The sequence below is a fragment of the Folsomia candida genome, unplaced genomic scaffold (genome assembly GCF_002217175.1).
Source record: "Folsomia candida strain VU population unplaced genomic scaffold, ASM221717v1 Fcan01_Sc005, whole genome shotgun sequence".
Taxonomy (NCBI): domain Eukaryota; kingdom Metazoa; phylum Arthropoda; class Collembola; order Entomobryomorpha; family Isotomidae; genus Folsomia; species Folsomia candida.
The window spans coordinates 6,774,128-6,794,223 of record NW_019091197.1 but is presented as its reverse complement, the minus strand read 5'-3'; the positions used below and the strand labels follow the sequence as shown (position 1 = coordinate 6,794,223).

At 40.5% G+C, this 20,096-nt stretch overlaps 2 long non-coding RNA genes across 2 annotated transcripts; both read right to left on the bottom strand.

The window, feature by feature from the left end:
• Positions 1–5,648: 5,648 nt before the first annotated feature.
• LOC118435766 lies at positions 5,649–14,464 on the bottom strand. The gene is made up of 5 exons (XR_004834995.1): positions 14,281–14,464; positions 14,135–14,205; positions 8,059–8,216; positions 5,952–6,037; positions 5,649–5,875 (listed from the first exon to the last, which is right to left on the bottom strand). It is a non-coding gene; the product is annotated as an uncharacterized LOC118435766 (long non-coding RNA).
• Positions 14,465–15,138: 674 nt separating this feature from the next.
• Positions 15,139–16,165, bottom strand: LOC110850066. Its single transcript, XR_002547919.2, has 2 exons — positions 15,976–16,165; positions 15,139–15,782 (listed from the first exon to the last, which is right to left on the bottom strand). It is a non-coding gene; the product is annotated as an uncharacterized LOC110850066 (long non-coding RNA).
• Positions 16,166–20,096: the final 3,931 nt, after the last annotated feature.

Here is a 20,096-nt window from a genome sequence, read left to right as displayed (position 1 = left end):
ATCAATGGTGTAACGTTAAACTTAAATTGTTAAAATTCGACTTATCTATTGAAATACAACTTGCATTTCAGAAATCGACTACATCGTCGACCATTGTGCTCTACTATTACCAACGAGATTGATAGTGATATTCTTAATGTACATAGAATAAATCGATTCACACTTTGTTGAGAAATCAAACTCCACTCAGATTTGCTTCCTGAGTTGGGTTTTAGGAGTTTTGTTTTGAACAATTTGATCATACAAAATTATTTACAACCAAGCAAGCGATAAATATGAATTTTAACTAGTTTAACCTAACTATTTTTACATAGGCTGGTCCATTGATTACCGAAAAAACTTTTGTTCTCGGGATAGACGAAAATTTTGGTTGTTTGTTCTGGAGTCGGCCAAGTGCAGAGAAAACCAAAATAAAATTTTATATTACGAAATCTGAGTCCAACTGTAAAATATAGCGGGGAAATGTCCATAATTTTTGGAGCTGTTGATATACTTGGTGAATGAAACGTATTAGTTCGTACATTTGTGCATGGTTTTGGCATTATAGCTTGGAATGGAGTCGACTCGTTGAACGCCATCAATGGAATAATGACAAAGAGGAGAACTTGGATTTACTTACATGAAGCTTATGTTAATCCGCTAAAAAACTTTATTTTGACCGCCCTTTTATCGTCAAAAGTGATGCATGTGTCAAAAATCATTCAAAATGCATCAGAGATCAGGTTTTCTAATTGGGTGGTCAATCTCTTGACCTCCGCCCAATTGAGCCTTTATGGACAACTTTCAAGGTTCGGTTTGCAGAAAGAAAGTCGACAAATGCTGATATTTCGAAGTCGTTATATAGCGCTGAAGTAGGGGAAATTCAGGAGGAGAGTGTGACTGTTATAATGACCAATCTTGATGCCCTTATGTAAAATATGTGGTAGTACCCTATGAGAGAACTAGATTCTTTAAATATTTTATTCAATATAGGCGACTGGCTACCATGGCTCGGGCCACATTCACACTGCGCATTGAAGGTTTGAAAGTATGCTTGTATGCTTACGTTTGTCATAAAGTGAATTTGGAATGAAATGGATTTGACATTTATTAAAGAATTGGTCTTATCATAAATTAATTAGCAGGAAACAAATTCTGGATAATTGCAGACGAGTAGGATTGGATCGAAAAGTAGTGGAAAAGGACACCTGTAAACGTCCAGCTCCTCATTGACGCAGGTGATGAACAAGGCACAATCTTGCGGGTGGGGATGGACACCGTTGGGCTTTCCGACGCAGGTAATGTCACAATTGACTAGTTGAGGTGGCATACAAGTTTTGGAGACGCAATCAAAAAGTAAAGGTTCCGGACAGCGAAATAACTCCAACTCTCCGTTATGACATCCGAAAAACATAGAACAGTCGTAGGGATGAGGGTGCATTCCTGGATTTTAAAATTAAAGAATTAATATATTAATTCCAATTCCAATATTTAATTATATAATTAATTATTAATTAATATATTAATTTAATTATATTAATTAAGGACTTAAAACAATTCAGTAGAAGATGAAGCCATATTTTGATACGAATTTATTCACTCGCCTGCTAAGATAAAAATTTTATTGTTACTATTTGGTATCAAAATTGCTACCGCTTGGCACAGAAATGTTACAGATTTGTAACAAAATGAGTCACTTTCTCGCAGAAAGTTTCTCCCGTAACAATATTACATTGTTTAGATGGATTCCTAAGTCGTGGTGCTTAATTTACACCTGATCTTTCGCAGTCTACATTGTTAAATTAAAGCTTGGGTTTTATCTAAGAGCATACTAACAATGCGAGTGAATGAAGTGCTAAACTCAGAAATTTTTAAGACCATGGCAGTTTTACAGGTAAGTTCTTTATAAACTATGTTGGGTTTGGCATTTCCGCATATTCGTAGAAGTGGGCCACATTTTGGCGCCAAATCGAACGTTACATTCGATTTGCAAGGTGAAAACGTTGTTATTGTCTGATTTGATTGTAAAAATCGAGCCTTTTTGGCCACAAATTGAAAATTCAAGTTACTGGTTCTCGGTCAGTTTTTGAAGGATTTCAAAAATTTAAACGGTTCTGAAAATCTTGAACGATGGAGAAAATTTTAAAATTTTAAGGAGTTTTCTAAAGTACGACCACACCCCCTAGAAATTGTCAATGAATTGAAAAAATCGTTCAAAAAAAGGGTCTATTTTAATGAATCGACCATAATATTTCATGCACTCGCATTGTGAGTTTATTTAAATAAATCTTCTGAGAATTGTTACGTTTCCCAGGAAATTCCCAATATCTATGGGACATATTTATTAAGTTTGGACATTTATACAAGAGGGAGGTACGGCAGATTTTAATTTAGTGGGGGAATTGGAATTCTGACGACCGGCCGTACACACGGCGGTGAGACGTTGTCCAAAAGATGGGACGATGGCGAGTATCAAGTTTATAAAGGGAATAGGGTTAAGGAGGAAATTCATAATTAAATAATTCGTGCGCCAGGGAAAACGTGACTGATGAAGGGATTACCTGAATCTATTTATTTATTTTGGCTCCTATCAATTGATTGAGGAGGCAATCAAATCGACCAACCTCGGTCACTCATAAAAGGCCAAAAATGATACGTGGGAAATATTAATGAAGAACCTTTTTCGGCCTAAAGAAGTAATAAAGGCTCGCGGATTTGATTAGCTCTCAATGTTAACTCATGACCTTTATGCAAGTGATCTTTATGTATCTATTTGTATTGTGGGGATGAGGTAGTGGGTAATAATCGGGTAAAACAAAGAGTGTGAGGCTATGGATTGCAAAGAATGGAAGTTTGTTTCCCTTTTATATTTGCTCATCCGAGCAGAGTTGGTTAGATTACGAAATTTTTGACGCGTGGATTGTAGATTACATTGTGTGCTGTTGCAAAAGCGCTGTAATGTTATTCCACTTTGAGGGGTGACGCATGAATGAACACACTCTAAATAATCGCGTCGTTACGAAATGGTCACATTATTAATTTTTAAATACTGATTATTGAGTAGTTGTCAAATGTAGTGAGTATTATGTAGCATGTTATACGTATAATGACATTTGCGCAAGATAGTTTAGTGGATAAGAACTTATTAACGTTGGCTGGCATATAAATATTAGCATCATCTAGGAGATTGCATAGTATAGAATTTTAAGGGTGTTGTACAGTATGTTGTATGGAACGTGGGTGTGCTTTATTAGTAGACCATTGTGAGTGTTGCGAGTACGGTCAGTAGCTTAGGAGGAAAGGCCGCGAATAATAAACTAACGGATTTGAATGCCCTTTCCAAATATTGCAGAACTGGATGAGTAAAGCAAAAGTGAAGGAGGATTTTAGTCCATATCCACATTTTCGCCCGCCACACCCACTCAAAAGTATTAACACAACGGTCAAACCGCCGCCAAAAATATAATTTTTATCCGATTTTGATAATGCTTGGATTTTCTTGATCCAAGAGACATGTTTTACGATATCCAATATCAAAATAATTTTTTTATTTTGTGCATATTTTTGAAATTTTCTGACTATACATATATGCAAAGATATGAAAATTTCAGAAAAGTTGAGACCATGTAGGTGGACGCGTGTACGAGGGATTATCAATAAGTAGTGGCAATCAACCCTTCAAAAACAAGTTACAAAGCCAAGATTTTGTCTGTTCATTTACCCTATATCATGTACATCGTATGCTAAAAATCATGAAATTCGTATATCTGATCCCATCACAATCATGCACCAAAGTCAGATATCGTAAGCAAAAATGGATTTTCATAAAAGATTCACTTTTTCTAGTGTACAGTTCTTTGTATATATGTATTAACTCGCAACAGATCTTCGTGAAAATTTGCAAAGAGGTGATGGTAATAGTCAGGGTTACGATTGGTAAAAACCAAATTTACCAGGGCGGTGGGAAAAAGTGCCCTTTTCCCATCTTTACCATCCACCCAAAATAGATGGGAAATGGGATAAATGGGAAAAACTGGGAAGACGCTGTGTTTTGGGGTGATTCGAAACAATTTCTTTAAAACTTAATATTTTCAAAATCCAAATTCATAGTCGTTTTCTCCATTAAATTCTTAGAAACAAAGTGGGTAATACGGTTCAATTCGGATAATTTTGAAAATTCACATGTATTTTTATGAGAAAATCAGCAAAACAATCAAAACTGTTCAAAAGTGGCCATGTCGTATATCAAAATTTTCGCAATTTCATGGAGATTACGAATATGCAAAAATATTCCGAAAATACTGATTATTAAAGAAGTTAAATGTTTTCATAATTAAATGCATGGAAAGCTGATTTTTCCCGTTTTGGACGGTAAAAACCACTTTTTCCCACTTTTTCCCACCTGTCCTGGGAAAAATAGTTTTGGACGGGAAAAACGAAACCCTGGTAATGGTTCTTTATGAGATAGTGGAGCATTCGACTTGATGGCCAAGTCTTAGGGTGCCAGAAAAAATGGTCAAACCCTAACCTCGACCTTTTCTCCCAATTTCACTTTTTGTCGAGTTAGCACGTAAAAAACTCCACGAGTTTTTACAGTAAGAAAAGCGTTGTACTATAAATCGAACAACTGGGGGCATGGGTTTTACATGTGGCAGTATGATTTTCACTATATATTAAAAACCTTAGATTTCTGAGTGTTCATCTCATTGGTTCACATGCACGCTTACACGCCCGAAATATTTAGAATTTTTTTTAGGTTTTCGCAACCTCCTGAATTTATACAAATTAAGTCCGAGGACTGCAGCTCCAAAATTATGATTTGGTATTAGTCTTGAAGCCATCACAATATGGTAGGAGGAAAACAAAAGTCATTTTCGTGTTTTACGCAGAGGGAAATCCTAAGATCGTAGAAATAGTAAAGAAATCAACCTGTTAAGCTTTGGTCAATATTTTTGCGAAGACCAAAAGAGTTGTGCACATATAGTATTTGCCAAATTGAAGCATATTAAAGGCAAATCATTGTCTGGAAGTGCTAAAAGCATTGCACTACAAATTCATAAATAAGAGGACGAGAGGTTTACAATGCTGAAATTTTTTTGCTTGACGACAATTTTTCGTCTCAAAGTGCTCCAGTGTCAGAGCTGTATGGGATCAACCTGTATTCCTAAAAATTTACCATCTCGCAAATTTTCTTCGCCTGGCACCCTGTTACTAATATAAATTGCCACATATGAAAATAATCTGGAAACGAACCTGGAAAGTGAGAAGGACCTAATCTCATTCGTACGTTAAGTTCAAAATTGCTTAACTTAGGAATTTTTTCTCGGACGACTAAAACAAGTGAGGCATTAAGCTATACCGGGTATTTAACTTGGATGAGTTAATGTTGAAAAGTCATAAAATGAATTGGATTAATGAGCTTTCACCATTGAGATACATGCATATTGCCACTACTTACTGATAACCGTATAAATGTAGACGGAACCGAGTGTATGAGCTGTACCTCGTGTAGTTAGTGATAGGATGAGGCCAGCTGTTAGGTATGTGTATAGTTAGGTATGTATGTATATGCTACTTAAGACCCATGCTCATATGTAATTGCCATGATTAACAATAAAGAGCTTCTACTGTTAACATCTACCTCTCCTGTGCACATAACATTGGTGGATCTTGTGAACAAAAAGCTCACACTTTACTACTTTACACTACATCAAATTATTTTTACATAGTTATGTGACACAATGCCCTTAATTACTGCACATTATCATGCCCCTGTGGAACTTTTTCGGCCTTCGTGAACCCCCACCACCCCCACCGCGTGCCGAACGCAATCGTTCTACTGTTTTCGTTCCTCGGCGTCGTTTCCAGCGTTTTCGTGATCCCTATGAGGTTGAGTCTGAAAGAGAAGACATCGAAATTAATCCTACCGATAGTTCCCAGTGTGGCATAATTACTGACGAATTGGGCAATACCAATAGTGACCCACTTCCGCTGTCCGATCTTCCTTCTCCTCCGGACCCCACTTTCGCAGGCCATCATTCCACGTTCAGCATTCTCCCTGAAAATAGAATTGACAATCAGGTACGTCAACCTTCTCCACTTTCTTTCGCACACAACGATCCGAACCAGAAGTTCGTGCCATCGCCTGACCGGACGCGTGTTGATCATACTCGCAATTTGAGCCCACCGGCCGCGCGACCGGCCCCCACCCACAACTTTTTCTTTGGCCCTCGTGCATTGAATCCAGCCGCAGCTTTTCAATTTCCGTCTGCTCCTCCCCCACCAGTACGACCTTCTACACCACCTTCGCCGGCTCACCTTTCCATTCCAACTCGACCATCTACGCCGCCTCCACCTCCACCTCCACCGTGTCCTCCCCCAAACGCAAACATGGCCAATTTCTTTTCCACGGGCATTCCTATCCCACCACACCCACCGCAAGCCCCGCTGGTGAAACCTTGAAATGCCAAAATATGGTCATCAATTGTCCAAACTCGGACTGCGACTCTTTATCCAACGTTTCCAGCGGTGGACGGAGGCCAAACGTTTGACCGTTCCTCAGGCCAAATTAACCCTCCCTTTGGCGTTTTCGAATGCTATCGCTCAGCATTACTTCATGATCAACTTTGCTGAGCAAGATGACCCCAACATCGACTGGGCCACTTTCATAAAAAATTTCCTGACCAAATGCCCAATGGAAGTTGACGATCCAACGTCCATACTCGATATACTGAAACGACCGAAACCAGACCTGGAGAAAGCCTCGGTTTATCTACAACGACTCCGTGCGGCAATGTCGGAAGAATATTCCCGGCACGCGGAGCCGGATGTCATTCGTCTCCTTATGGATAACCTCGACCCCGCACTCCGTCAGTTTCTGGAGTGCAAGGGCCCTCCACTTAACTATAGCGACTTGGTGTCGCTGGTGAAGCATTATGAGGACAGAGGTCTTCAGAAAACATTGACCGCCCAACCACCGCCCCCGCAAACAAATTTCACTCTACCCGCACCTGCACCTGTCGCCGCCGTCGGCCTTGACGCGTTTGCAGGTCTCCAACAGCCACCAGCAGCTCCACCCGGGCCGCCATCTGCCCCGGCTAATTGTACAGACAATGCCCTAGGAATCAAATTGCAGACCAATTTTACTGACATACAAGGCCTTGTCAAGCACGTTAATGAGTTGCAGGCCGCCATAATGCAACTTAACATATCTCCCGACCAGCCTGCTCGACCACATAGCCATGACCAAGCAGGACAATCTGCTCGGGGGAATGGACGCCGCTCACAAGAGTGCTCCTACTGCGGCCAAGGCGGACATGTCATTACCAACTGCTACAAGAAGATGCGCGATGAAGGGGTTGAAGTGCACACACGCGGACGCGGTCGCGGCAGAGGCAACCCACGGGGGAGATCCTTTGGCGACCGTCGCGATGCACCTCCTCGCGATTTTCACATGGTTCGTAGGAGCGACAACTTTCCCCGCGATTACCGCCGACGGGATGAGTCTCCCCGCGATTACCGCCGACGAGATGAGTCACCGCGTGAATACCGCCGACGAGATGAGTCTCCCCGGGATCTACGTCGTCGCCACGACTTTTCGCCGCAGGATTCTCGTCGCAACTCCGACTCTCGCGGAAGTAATACCCGCCGTCGTGATGACCGCGCTGCGCGATCCCCGCCCAGATCACCTTCCCCTTCGGGAAACGGGGATCCCTGGGCAGATTGATCTGTCCCCCGGCACCGCAGCCAAAATCAATTTTACGCCCGCCACAAGTCTTTAATCCAGTCCAACGCCATGTCACCTTCCAACAAAATACTATTGAATTACGGATTAATTTGCAAGATTTTTCCAACAATCATGGTCCTGTCACGATTGACACCATTATTAATGATCAATGCGTCACCGCCACCGTAGATAATGGTGCCAAAGCCTCAATTATTTCAGCTCACCTGGCCGTTGGCCTTCCCCGCATCAACCCAAATATGCCTTATCGCCTCTCCGACTTTGGCAACCACACGATTATGGATTCTGGCCTTGTAATTTTACCAATAACTATTGGTTCTCATAACATTTCTTACCCGTTTTTCGTCGTGCCATCCAGCCCTTGTCCGCTTTTACTTGGACACGATTTTCAGGAGCATTTCCTTTTGTCCAGCAATGAGTCCCTCCGATGTTTAATGTCTCCCATCCTTGGTACAATCCCTTACACCAGCCATCCACAACGTTTATTTCATTCCTGCGAAAACAAGGAAATTTTACAATCATTAAACTCCGGTGTTCCACTCAATTTTATCGATGCCAATTATCCGGGGACCACTTCAGATCAATTAAATGGCGTATCTCCTCGTCTTCCACTTTCACCATCACCACCAGCAGACTCAGAGGCACCTGAAATTTTACCTCCACCAGCCGCAGCAGAGGACCCTGTACTTTCACCACCATCACCACCAGCAGCAGAGGACCCTGCACTTTCACCACCAATGCCTGTCTCAGCATTTTCGTCTCAAGATTTTGCCAATATTGATTTAAGCAAGCTCAAAATTAGTCCTGACATTTCGCCACAAACACGGACTAAGCTTCTTGACCTGATAATGGAGTTTAAGCATATTTTCTCCTGGGACCCAACCAAACTTGGTCGCACTGACCGTATCCACTTTGATATTGACACTGGTGACAATCCACCTATTCGGATGCAGCAATATAACCACCCGGAGAAAATTCATAATGACATAAAGACTCATGTTGACAAGCTTTTGGCTCAGGGCCTAGTTCGCCCCATCCGTGGTTCATGGTCCTCTCCATGCTTTTTTGTTCCTAAGAAGGATGATGACGGTAACCTGACCTCTCAAAGATTTACGGTCGACTACCGCTCTCTGAACCGGATAACCAAGAAGGTACAGTGGCCTCAGACACGTATTGACGACATTTTTCAGTCCCTGCGAGGCAATAAATACTTCACCAGTTTGGATTTTTGTTCGGGTTACTACCAAGTACCTATGACTCGAGAGGCTCAAGAGAAAGCCACATTTGTAACTCGGGAAGGTACTTTCGCCCCCACAGTTCTTCCATTTGGAGTCTCAAATGGCCCCGCAAGGTTTGCTGAGCTGCTCGACATTGTCCTTAAAGGCCTTAAGGGTGAAAAGAAAATTTGTCAGAATTTTTTTGACGATATAGTCTCCGGTGGAGAAAGCGAAGAAGAAGCATTAGCCAAGTTGCGACTCATTTTTGAGCGTATATCCGCGGAAGGACTTTCTCTCAAGCCTTTTAAGTGCGACTTTCTCCAGCGTGAAATCGTTTTGCTTGGTTTTTCTCTGAATGAATTTGGTACCAAACCGGATGAAAAGAAGTTAGCTGGCGTAGCAAAATTACAACCACCCACCACTGGTCACAAAGTCAAGAAAATGGTCGCATTTTTCAGCTATTTTCGCAAATATATACCAAATTTCTCACGTATCGTCCATCCGTTGCAATGTTTATCTTCCATTCGAGGCAAGATTCATTGGAAAAAGGAACATCAGTTGGCGTTTGACACCGTCAAGGAACGCCTCTTGTCACGCCCCGTCCTGAGATTGTTTGACCCCACCCTTCCAACGCTGCTCGAAACCGATGCAAGTACCTTTGGCCTTGGAGCCGGACTTTTCCAATTTTTTGATGGTGAGAAGCATCCTGTCGCGTTCATCTCACGCACTCTCTCCGCTGCAGAGAAACGGTATCCTTCAATCATGCTCGAGTTAACCGCTATTTGTTGGGCACTTAAGCGTCTTCGCCCCCTCATTTATGGTGTCCCAATTTCCATTGCTACTGATTGTCATGGAATTTGTTGGCTACTCCAAGGATCCAAAAAGGAACTTAATTCACGATTATCGAGCATGGTGGTGTGTCTCATGGACTATACAATTAAGGAAATTCGCCACGTCAGTGGTAAGAAGCATGAATGTGCCGATTTTCTCAGTCGTTATCCAACCGAACATTTTGACCCCAGCCGTGATGAACTTGACGAGCTTCCACTATTAACCATAGGCTCGCTGAATCTACTTTCAAGCCAAGGTGACGACCCTGAACTTCATCAAATTATTAGCCAGCTCCAACTAGGTCACAATGCCAAGATTAATGAACATTTTACTTTGAAAGATGATGTACTTTTCAACCGCAACAATCAATACAATCGTCTTACTCTGGTAATTCCCTCCAGTCTAGTTCCTTCCATCCTAGAGGAATGTCACGATAGCCCTTTTTCAGGCCATATGGGCTTCACCAAGACTTATGATCGCGTAAAACAACGGTATTGGTTCCCTGGGATGCGTCGCAAGATTATGCGTTATGTAGCAACTTGCACTCAGTGCCAATTCCGTAAATCACCTCGAACAAGACCTAGCGGACTTTTCCAGTGTATTAAAGTCCCTAAGAATGCATTTCAGCGTGTTCAGATAGATGTTGCAGGCCTTTTCCCGAGCAGCAAGTCCAACAAGAAATATATTATTACAGCGTCATGTTACCTGACCAAGTGGCTTGAAACAGAAGCTGTTAAATCCGCTCAAACTGAGGATATCATCAAATTTCTTGTGAAGAAAATAATCTGTCGACATGGTGTACCTGCCATCCTCCAATCTGACAAAGGTACAATCTTCACCTCTGACTTATTCTCTAAACTTGCTGCTGCCCTTGGCATGAAACATTCATTATCCACCGCTTATCATCCTCAAAGCCAAGGACAAGTAGAGCGTAGCCACGCCGTTTTAAATGATTGCATTCAGATTTATCTGCAAGATTCACTAAAATCGCATTCTGATTGGGATTTTTGGCTCCCACATATCACCTTTGCCATTAACTCTACCAAGCATTCCACCACGGGTTTTAGCCCATTCGAACTTCTGTATGGCCGTGAGGTGGTCCTGCCCACCGAAGCTGCATTTATCGCTGAAGAATATGTAACTTTGCAAAAATTCCTTTCTCACGTCCGCTCCGCAAGAACATTAGCGTGGGACCGAATTCGACACTCTCAAAGTGTTGCAAAATTCTATTACGATCAAAAACGCCAACATGTGGAATTTCCGATAGGTAGCCAAGTCTTACATCGCAAATATATACAGAAAAAAGGCTTAGCGTCCAAATTAATGCAGTACTGGTTTGGGCCTTACATCATCAGTCGCAAACTATCTGATGTTAATTATGTTATTACTGCCAGAATGTCCAATGGCAGAATTATCTCTGAAACCACCCATGTAGACAAGCTCAAGCTTTACCACCCAAGATCCGATGACACTACTGTCAGCACAATTTCTCCAGAACTCTTGGACGTTTCCCACGCTGAGAGCTTAGACCCCCCACAAAGTGCTAAACTACCCGACTCTGCTGATGGGGACCTTTTTCCTCCGGTCCCTAATGTGCCGTCACCAGATTCTTCCCCTCCCACTATTGAGTCGCCGTCAGCTCCACTCATTACCATTGCCACTTACACTCCTGTTTCCGAGCCAGCTCCATTAACTACTGCGTTTGACCCTGATTTACCTCAACTTTCACCACAACCCAGTTTCTACGAATCTACGTTGTCGCAATCTTCGCCACCGGTTCTTTCACTTGCTTCGCCACAACTACCATTACAAACACCTGCACACGATTATAATCTCCGTTCACGTAAAAAAGTTACCTTCAAAGTGGGACAATGAATCCCACGTGCTTTGTGTTTGTTGCACTTGTTTATGGTGCCAACTTTATCACCTGTGAAGAACCATCTTCGTCGCCAATTGCGCAACTTTCCACTGGGATTTTGGTTGACACGGTCAACGTTATCGCCTACGAATCTACTGTTCCCCTGATCTACGAAATGGAGCTGCCGGACCTGGACCAATGGACTCGACTTTTAACCCCACTGAATGACACTGGTATTGGGCAAATCCTGAATTCTACGCACTCCCTTGCTCTCCGCTTACTTCCTATTTTTCCATCCCCCAATTCTACCCGCCGCCGGCGTTCGATCGAAGTGATTGGCGATTTTTATAATTGGTGCTGTGGTGTTGCACAGCAGAAATCTGTGAACCAACTTCAACTCAATGAGTAGCACCTTGACACCTTTTCCCAACAACTTCAAGCCGCATTGACAGCCGAACATTCCTTTGCAGTTCAATCCACCCAAATTTTTAATAGAGACCTGCAGGCACTCGAGAAAGCCCTCTCCGAAACAGACCGGACGGTGCAAAACGAATTCCGTACAGTAGCAAGAGAAGAAGAAATCATTGAATCAAAAGCCCAGGATGACCACAATGCCCTTTATGCCCTGGCCGTCGCTCAGTTCCAGACCGTTCTCAATCAAAATTGGATCGCAACCGTCAACGACTGCAGGCAGTCACGACTCCCCCGGTTTCTCGTTCCCCTAAAAATGTTGCGACGCGATGTACGGGTCTTACAGAAAAAATTATTGCAACACAATCGCGAGCTCGCCTTTCCCTCCAGAGGGTTGGAGGAAGTTTACCGCTACCCGTTAGCGACGTGTTTATTTAGCAAAGCTAAAGTTATCGCAACTGTGCGTATTCCAGTTGTGACCTTATCAAGAAAATATATTATGCACCGTCTACAACCCCTTCCCTTCCTCTTTAACGATGATGTCTGTCAAGTCAAAATCGATATTAATTACGTCGCGTCTTCCAACGAACGTCTCATTCCCATTACGAGTGCCCTGCTCCCCAACTGTGACCCCTCAACCCATGTTCTCTGCCGGCTTCCGCGTTACGATGCTCCTATCATCCCCGAAAATAACTGTATTCGATCTGTACTCACGAGTTCCTCCGTCGCTGAAATTAATCGAAATTGCCATCTTTCTTGCACCAAACTCTACCATCCATTGATTCTTCAATTAGGACCTGCTCGGTTTGGAATTATTGCCCCCAATTCCACGATAGAACTCTTTCCCTCCTCTGAAAGTGCCTCCCGCATCATTTCCCCACCGAAAATCGGACTACTGGCTGTCCAATTGTCTTGTTCCAGTCGCCTGTATGTGGACTCTCTTCTGGTGACCCCCGACTTTCCTTGCCTAATCTCCAATGTGGACCACACCTACCACCATTTAATCCCCGCCCCCTTCACCAAGCTCAAAACTCAAATCATCACCAATGCGACTCATTTCTCGACCTTGGATGAAATTATCAATCAAGAATGGCATGAGTCCATCCCTCATACCAACTACAGCGAACCTCCACTTCCGGCCTCACACCACATCCCAATGGAAATCCATGCAGCCGCATACGTTTCTTACACTTCTTCAATTATTTTATTTCTTGTCATAATTCTCGTAATTTGGATTTCCTACAAATTATTTTGTATTCCAGTTCCAATTTTCCCTGGTGTACGAGCCAACCCTATTCTCGATACTATTTCAGTCACCTCAGATGCCCTCACCGTTCTTCTCCTCCTTCTTTTGATTCTAATTGCCTTGACCATTCTCCGCCGCCTAACCCAACTCGCTAAGCCATTACGAAACCCCAAGGACTCCAAGGACTCTGACCCGGACCCGATTTACCCTAAACCAAATCCTCGACTCATCTACTCGAAACGCCCTGCATCCCCACCCCCTTCAATTCCAAATGCTCATCGGATGACCACCTTCCCAACTGCACCCCCTCCGCCGACCTCTGGACACCACCACTTCGACGCCTTTGGAAATTATGCATAAGTTCTTGTATCTACATTCGTTATAAAAAACCATTCATTTCACATTATTATTACTAACCACTAATCATCAATGATGCCACTACTTATTTTGATTTTATTAATAACACCACTAATATGTATTTCATTTATTTTAGTTACGGGAGTATGGCAGTCGGTGGATGACGTCACTCACAATTTCCCATGTTTTCTGAAATTTTTAAAGTTCCCGAGGACCCCCCTCCACCCACTGACCACACCCCCGGTGACCTTTGACCTCTGGCGGGGGTACTTAAATCCCCCTTCCCCCCTCCCTTAAGGACTTCCCCCCAGAGGGTACCCTTAGGTCACTTTGGCTGCACCGTCGTGCCACCATTTCATCAGATTTATTAGCTTTATCTACGTAATGATAGTTGTAGTATACATAATTGTAAATATCGCTTTTTCAAAAACCAAAAAACATTTACAAAATTGTCAAAAAACCAAACAAAAAACTCAATATTATTCACTTACCATGTTACGTATGTACATATGCTCCTTGTTGTTTCTAAATGCTGTTGATGCTGTTTCCGTTCTCTTAAAACCTGTAGATTTCAATACTTGTATATATCACCACACAATTTTATCAAAATTTTATCAAAATTTATGTAAATAATTACCAATTGGGTGTGTAAAATTGTCCAAATTTTGTTCGGTATGCTCGCAGCAATGGCTGCCTCAACTACGTAGTTATATCCGCCTCCTTCTTTGTTCCGAGTCTTCAGGCTCGTTGTTCGTCGTTAGTTGAGTGGTTAAGTTAAGTTACTAGGTTAGTTATGTTTGATTTTCAGGGGAAAATCTCTTTGTCTTCGTGGGGTGTGTTAGGTATGTGTATAGTTAGGTATGTATGTATATGCTACTTAAGACCCATGCTCATATGTAATTGCCATGATTAACAATAAAGAGCTTCTACTGTTAACATCTACCTCTCCTGTGCACATAACACAGCATATTGGCTTCATTCTACGCAGTCTTTCTCTTATATAGTCAATATCCAGTGATACTCTAAATAACCATAAATGTCTTAGAGTGTATGTGCACACCTGCCTTATCTTTGACCGAATTGTGACGTATGTTTTTTCGTGTCATCAGAAATGACAAGATAATAAACATATTATGATGGACGACGCTTTGTGGACTGAAGTCCAATAGGAAATAGGTTGAATTCTGTGTAATTGAAACAGAAGCTGGCTTATCGTGATCGCTGAATTGAAGGTGTCCATGTATGTCATTGTGAGATTGTTTTTAGTAGCGCACGTGTGTACAAAGGTCATTTTTCGAGACAACAACAACGTCATTCATTTCCAACAAAACTATTTATTACCGGTTATCTTTAATACTTGATATTCCACTTTTTGATTAAGATGCCTAGTTACATATTTAAATTTTTTATGCAAACATGCCCCAGCAAATTGATCCGATTAAGTTTTTAGAAAATAAGTTAAACAAAATCTCCCCAAATGGAAATATGACACTCCTTCATACCAACATAAATACATACATTTATTCACAAAATCTTTTGCATTTTTCACGGTATGTCACACATAATACCATCATTATAGTTACCCCACTGCACCCAATTATTATACTGACCATCCACCAGGTAAAATAATAAACGACAGGTCGACAATAATTAGGATTTTGTAAATCATCTGTGACAAAATCAGTTCTATAAAGCAATACCGCGGCGGCAAGTAACCAACCAAGTTCTACCAGTGCCACAAACCCAGTGATATATTTTCCCCCGTCTTTTTTAAAACAGGGGATTACAATTATTTGGATGAGAAATATAAGTCCACCGACCATCAAAATAATCGGCAATTCTTCGGCTGGACACTCATCGACGTGTTTCCAGCCGACGACAATCATCGAAATTGGCAGGGCGAATATTCCAACTATCAGGCCTAGGAGGAAGAAAATAACGCAAGTTTTCCCTATACATGCAACACATCTGAATGGTGTCGATATTCTGGTTCGAATTGGGGGATCAAAGTCCGGTAGCGTGGTGCTAACTTCCGGTTGTAGATCACGTTCTATAGTAGCTACCGTCCAGTTCTCGTAAAGGCTGGACGACATTTCGAGAACTTCTGGATCCTATTTTTCATCCATTTTTTCTTCCAAACTGTAAAAAATAGTGATCAAAAATTATGTTTCTGCATTTTCTATTAAGATATTTAAATTAATATAAACACAAATTAATAAATGTTTAAAATAATTATATTGTCGATTTCCTACAATAATTTTATTAAATGTTAATTAATTTCGTAATGTGAAATTAGTCAATGATTAAAAAAGTAGTCTGCCGATTTGCTGACCTTTCCCTTGTTTTAGTTAACCTTCTAAAAATGAAGTGAAACTATCTCTCGCCAATGCATAAACTACATACAAGTAAAAATTTAATATTGTGAAAGTAGCGCTTAGGCGATTTTAAAAAAAACTGCCACAAGCATGGGATTTACTAAATTTTGTGATTATTTGGGAAGTAGACGCAGCGAATTTTAGGACATCAATGAATATATAATGGACTTATTAATGGCTGTTTATTACCATTGATGAGAAATTTATCGTGATAACGGCTTATCTTGGACAGGTATACCTTATCTATAACTTATCAACTAATTGTTTACACGACAGTGCTGTTCGGGTTTCCTCCTGGGGTTCGTTTGTCGGTTTCATGCTCGATGATTAAGTTGGGTCAAACACACAATAGCTTACCTGGAAATTGATTGGTTAACCGATGTGACAATTTCTTCATTTTTGAATACATGGAAATTTTCCACTGGAAAATAAATCGTACAATGCTTGGCATTTTAATTAAAAATGACAGGGGTGCCGAAGATTAGAGGTAAATTTATGTAGTTGAATACTAATTGTAAGTATTCAATACTTTGTTCTGCGAATGTGGAATGAATTTTTGTTGTTAAATACTATCTGAAGTGTGAGGTGACCCCGTGTTATGTTTACCTATACTTTTTGACATCTTCCAATTTAATTTGCGTGAATTTCTTATTATTTCTCAAAATGTTTTAAAACATTTTACAGATTGGAGCATTTTAAATGTTTTAAAATTTTATACTATTGAATAATTGTCCATTGTAACGTGACATTTTAGCCACCGTGTACTTAAATGACAGATATTTAGATACATACAGAAAATATCAAAATCCTTTAAGCAGAAAAGTTGTTGGATTTTGGTTACGAAAAAAAGCGATAAAAATAATTTTTAGCATGCCAAAAACTAGTGTGGCAGGCTAAACTGAACTAAATTACTGATAACTTTAATTGAGCATATAATTAATTTTTACTAAATACTAGTTAGTAAATATCATGAATTAATTTTTAGTACTTTTTCTCGTCAGATACACTTTTCGAGTTGCTCGTAAAATTATGATTTCGGAGAAACGGAAACTAGACCTGCAGATCTGCAGCCTTCAGGCACAAAATGCTGCACATCCACAAATCTTTGAAATGTGACCTTTTTTAGAGCAGCAGATCTGCACGTCTTCAAAAACACAAGTTAATAAGTACACATAAAGATCTGCAGCTTTTGAGGGCTTCACATCTGCCGCTGATGACTAGACTGACAGAGGGCGCGACCACACGCCGATATCAATTTACACGCCGCCTCCGCCTGCCGCCGAGGTGCTTATATTTCAAATTGCAACAATTTCTTAGACATTGAAGGAACCAATCTGTACCACAGAAATTTGAATTAAATACAATCGCATATGTAGTTGAAGGATATCATTCAAACCAAAAGATGTATGATTTTATTCATATATCAATAAAATCATACACATTTCCCCATCCATATTAAGTAGCACATACATATGTATATGCTACTTAATATGGGCGGGGAATAAGAGTTGGAGGACAGAAAAATAGTTTCTGGTATGTAATTACACAGTAATGAAATTGGATTTCTTGGAATGACTTACATAGCTATGCAATCTAATATTTATGGGATGAGAAAACCTAAACCAATCGAATTAAGTAGAATAAGTATGGTATAAAATGGGTGGTTTTGCTACGGCCTTAGACCGTAGCGAAGCCACGGTTGATTTTTACAAGGTAGATTGCGACCGTGCCATAAAATCCATATTGATTTACAAAATTTAATCAAATTCAAGATGCTTGATTCATTTCCTTTATTCTTGATATAGAAGGCGGTTCAAAAAGTAGACTGACTAGAAGGCAAATAAATCTTAAACGTTTTGATACTGTTCTATTGCTCACTATACACTACGCTTGTCGCCTTTTGTAATAATAGTCGCCAAAACAGTATTAACTTCATTTGCAGTTAAAGAAATATGTCCAATAAATCTAAATCCGCTGCAAGTTATTTGGCATTGTAGTATAGATAATTTTTAAACCACCTTGTACATTTACAGATCGGTAATCTCCAAGCCAATCGATTACCAATTTTTCAGCTACAAAATTCCTTAATGAAATTATCGATCCCTCACAAAATGTGTATTACAATGGAAAAGTAGAACCTTAACTAGTTCTGTCTGGAATCTAAACTAGATATGTTTCTAAATAATTCTTGTCACTAGCCATGACTCCGAAAGGATTTTTTGGTTTCTTCAAAAATTTCAGGTTCCATAACCAACCTCCTTTCGAAGAAACAGATCTTGTTTCCCCAGCCCTGTGGAGTATTGCGGGAAAATGTTCATCCCTATACGGACCTATGCTTCCGATCAAATTTTCGATAAAAACGAGGAAAATGCTTTTGAAAAGTGTCTCGTTCCGGAAAAAGATGTTCTCAATACTTTCCTTTCTGTTTTTCTGCGCTCACTACGTAATGTCTGTTTTCATTTTGATTGACAGGCTTTATTTCAACTATATCTCTAGCGCAACCCGCGGGCCTCACCAAACGATGAGAACAGTGGTCTTGTTCTATGGAATATTTGCCTGTCCCCTAGCAATCCTTGTAGGCTGGGTGCTTACTTTTCGAGGGAAGCAAATATGTGAGATGATCAATCCAATTGCTGAATTTGGAAAAAGATTACGAGGTAAGATACATCCGGATAATTCTGGATGGAAGATTTTATGACTTCAACTTCACATTCGGGTTTCTTACTGACTACACATAGACGATTTATGGCACGAATTATATTAATTTGTGTCAACTTTCCAGATCTTGGTACAATTCGGCAAGAATCTCGACTTATTCAACTTCTAGAATATGGATACTATGCATTTGTTCAGATCTCTCCATTCTACTCTTTAACAATGGTTCCCATCGTCTTCATGGACCTTGATCCCCTTTTCTTGGTTCTAAATGAGTTTCCGGTTTTCCAAGTATCTTCTATTCCAAAATATTTAGTAGTCGTACCATTTCGAATTTGCGTTTTGTCATGGTGCGCGCTAGAAGTTCTAAAATCATTTTGTTCTTTATCTATTATGGGACTTATTCTGTTGCTGGCGTCGACGCAAATTATGTCGAGGTGTATAAAAGGTACAGAAATTGGCGCAAATGGTCAAACCAGGGTTATACAAGTTTACAAGGAAATGCAAATTTGGAATGATTATGTTAACCAAACCTTCTGCTATTTTGCAATACCTCCGATATTGTTTTTTGGCATGTGCATCACAATTGTTGCAACTACATGACAATTCGGTTACCCGGTAGGGTTCCTATGACTATGTATTTCATAGCTCCAGCAACCAGTATGGTTAGTTTCTTCGTTTTGGTGATACTTATTCCGCAGATGACGATATTGTGGGAAATGTCAGTCATATGTCTTAGAACTCTGAAAGGAAAATGCAGAACAAAGTATGAAATAAGACTAGCCCGCCCATTGAGAAATGTGGCAATCTCTGGGGGACCGGTTGGGCCTATGACAAAGTCTTGGAAAATGGCGATCTTGGAGAACATTGTGAATTATACGATTGACTTGTTGTTGACCTGAGAAATTTGATATGCAGCATTGGAGCAAAATCTACCTTCTAGTCAGAAAGTATTTGTCTAGAATCACTTTTATTAATCCTACCCCTGCTTGAATACTGTAGCATTTATACCAAAAAACATATATTTGTAAGTGGAATACATACATTAAAAATCCCTAAGTTACAAACATTATGATATGCAATATTGAAATTTATTAGCGTACTTTTGGCAAAGCTAATCCAAGACGGTTCTTTCTTGTAACTGACACGGTGGAAATATATGTGCATTATGTATATGCACACCAAAAACATAATTAACCTAAACTTGTTATTCATTCCTCGGATCACATACATGACAGAGAGAAGGCTAAGCCATTATCAGCCTTATTTACAAATTAAACTGTGTGGAGCATTTGTTTGTTTAGTAGCCCTCTCAGTTTTAATTTCAATTATGTGTTCATTTACTTGGCATGCAGAAAGTTGATATGCAACTCCGTCTGGTTTTCCTGCTCATTCTGACCTCGTGCGCGCAGAAATAACAAAT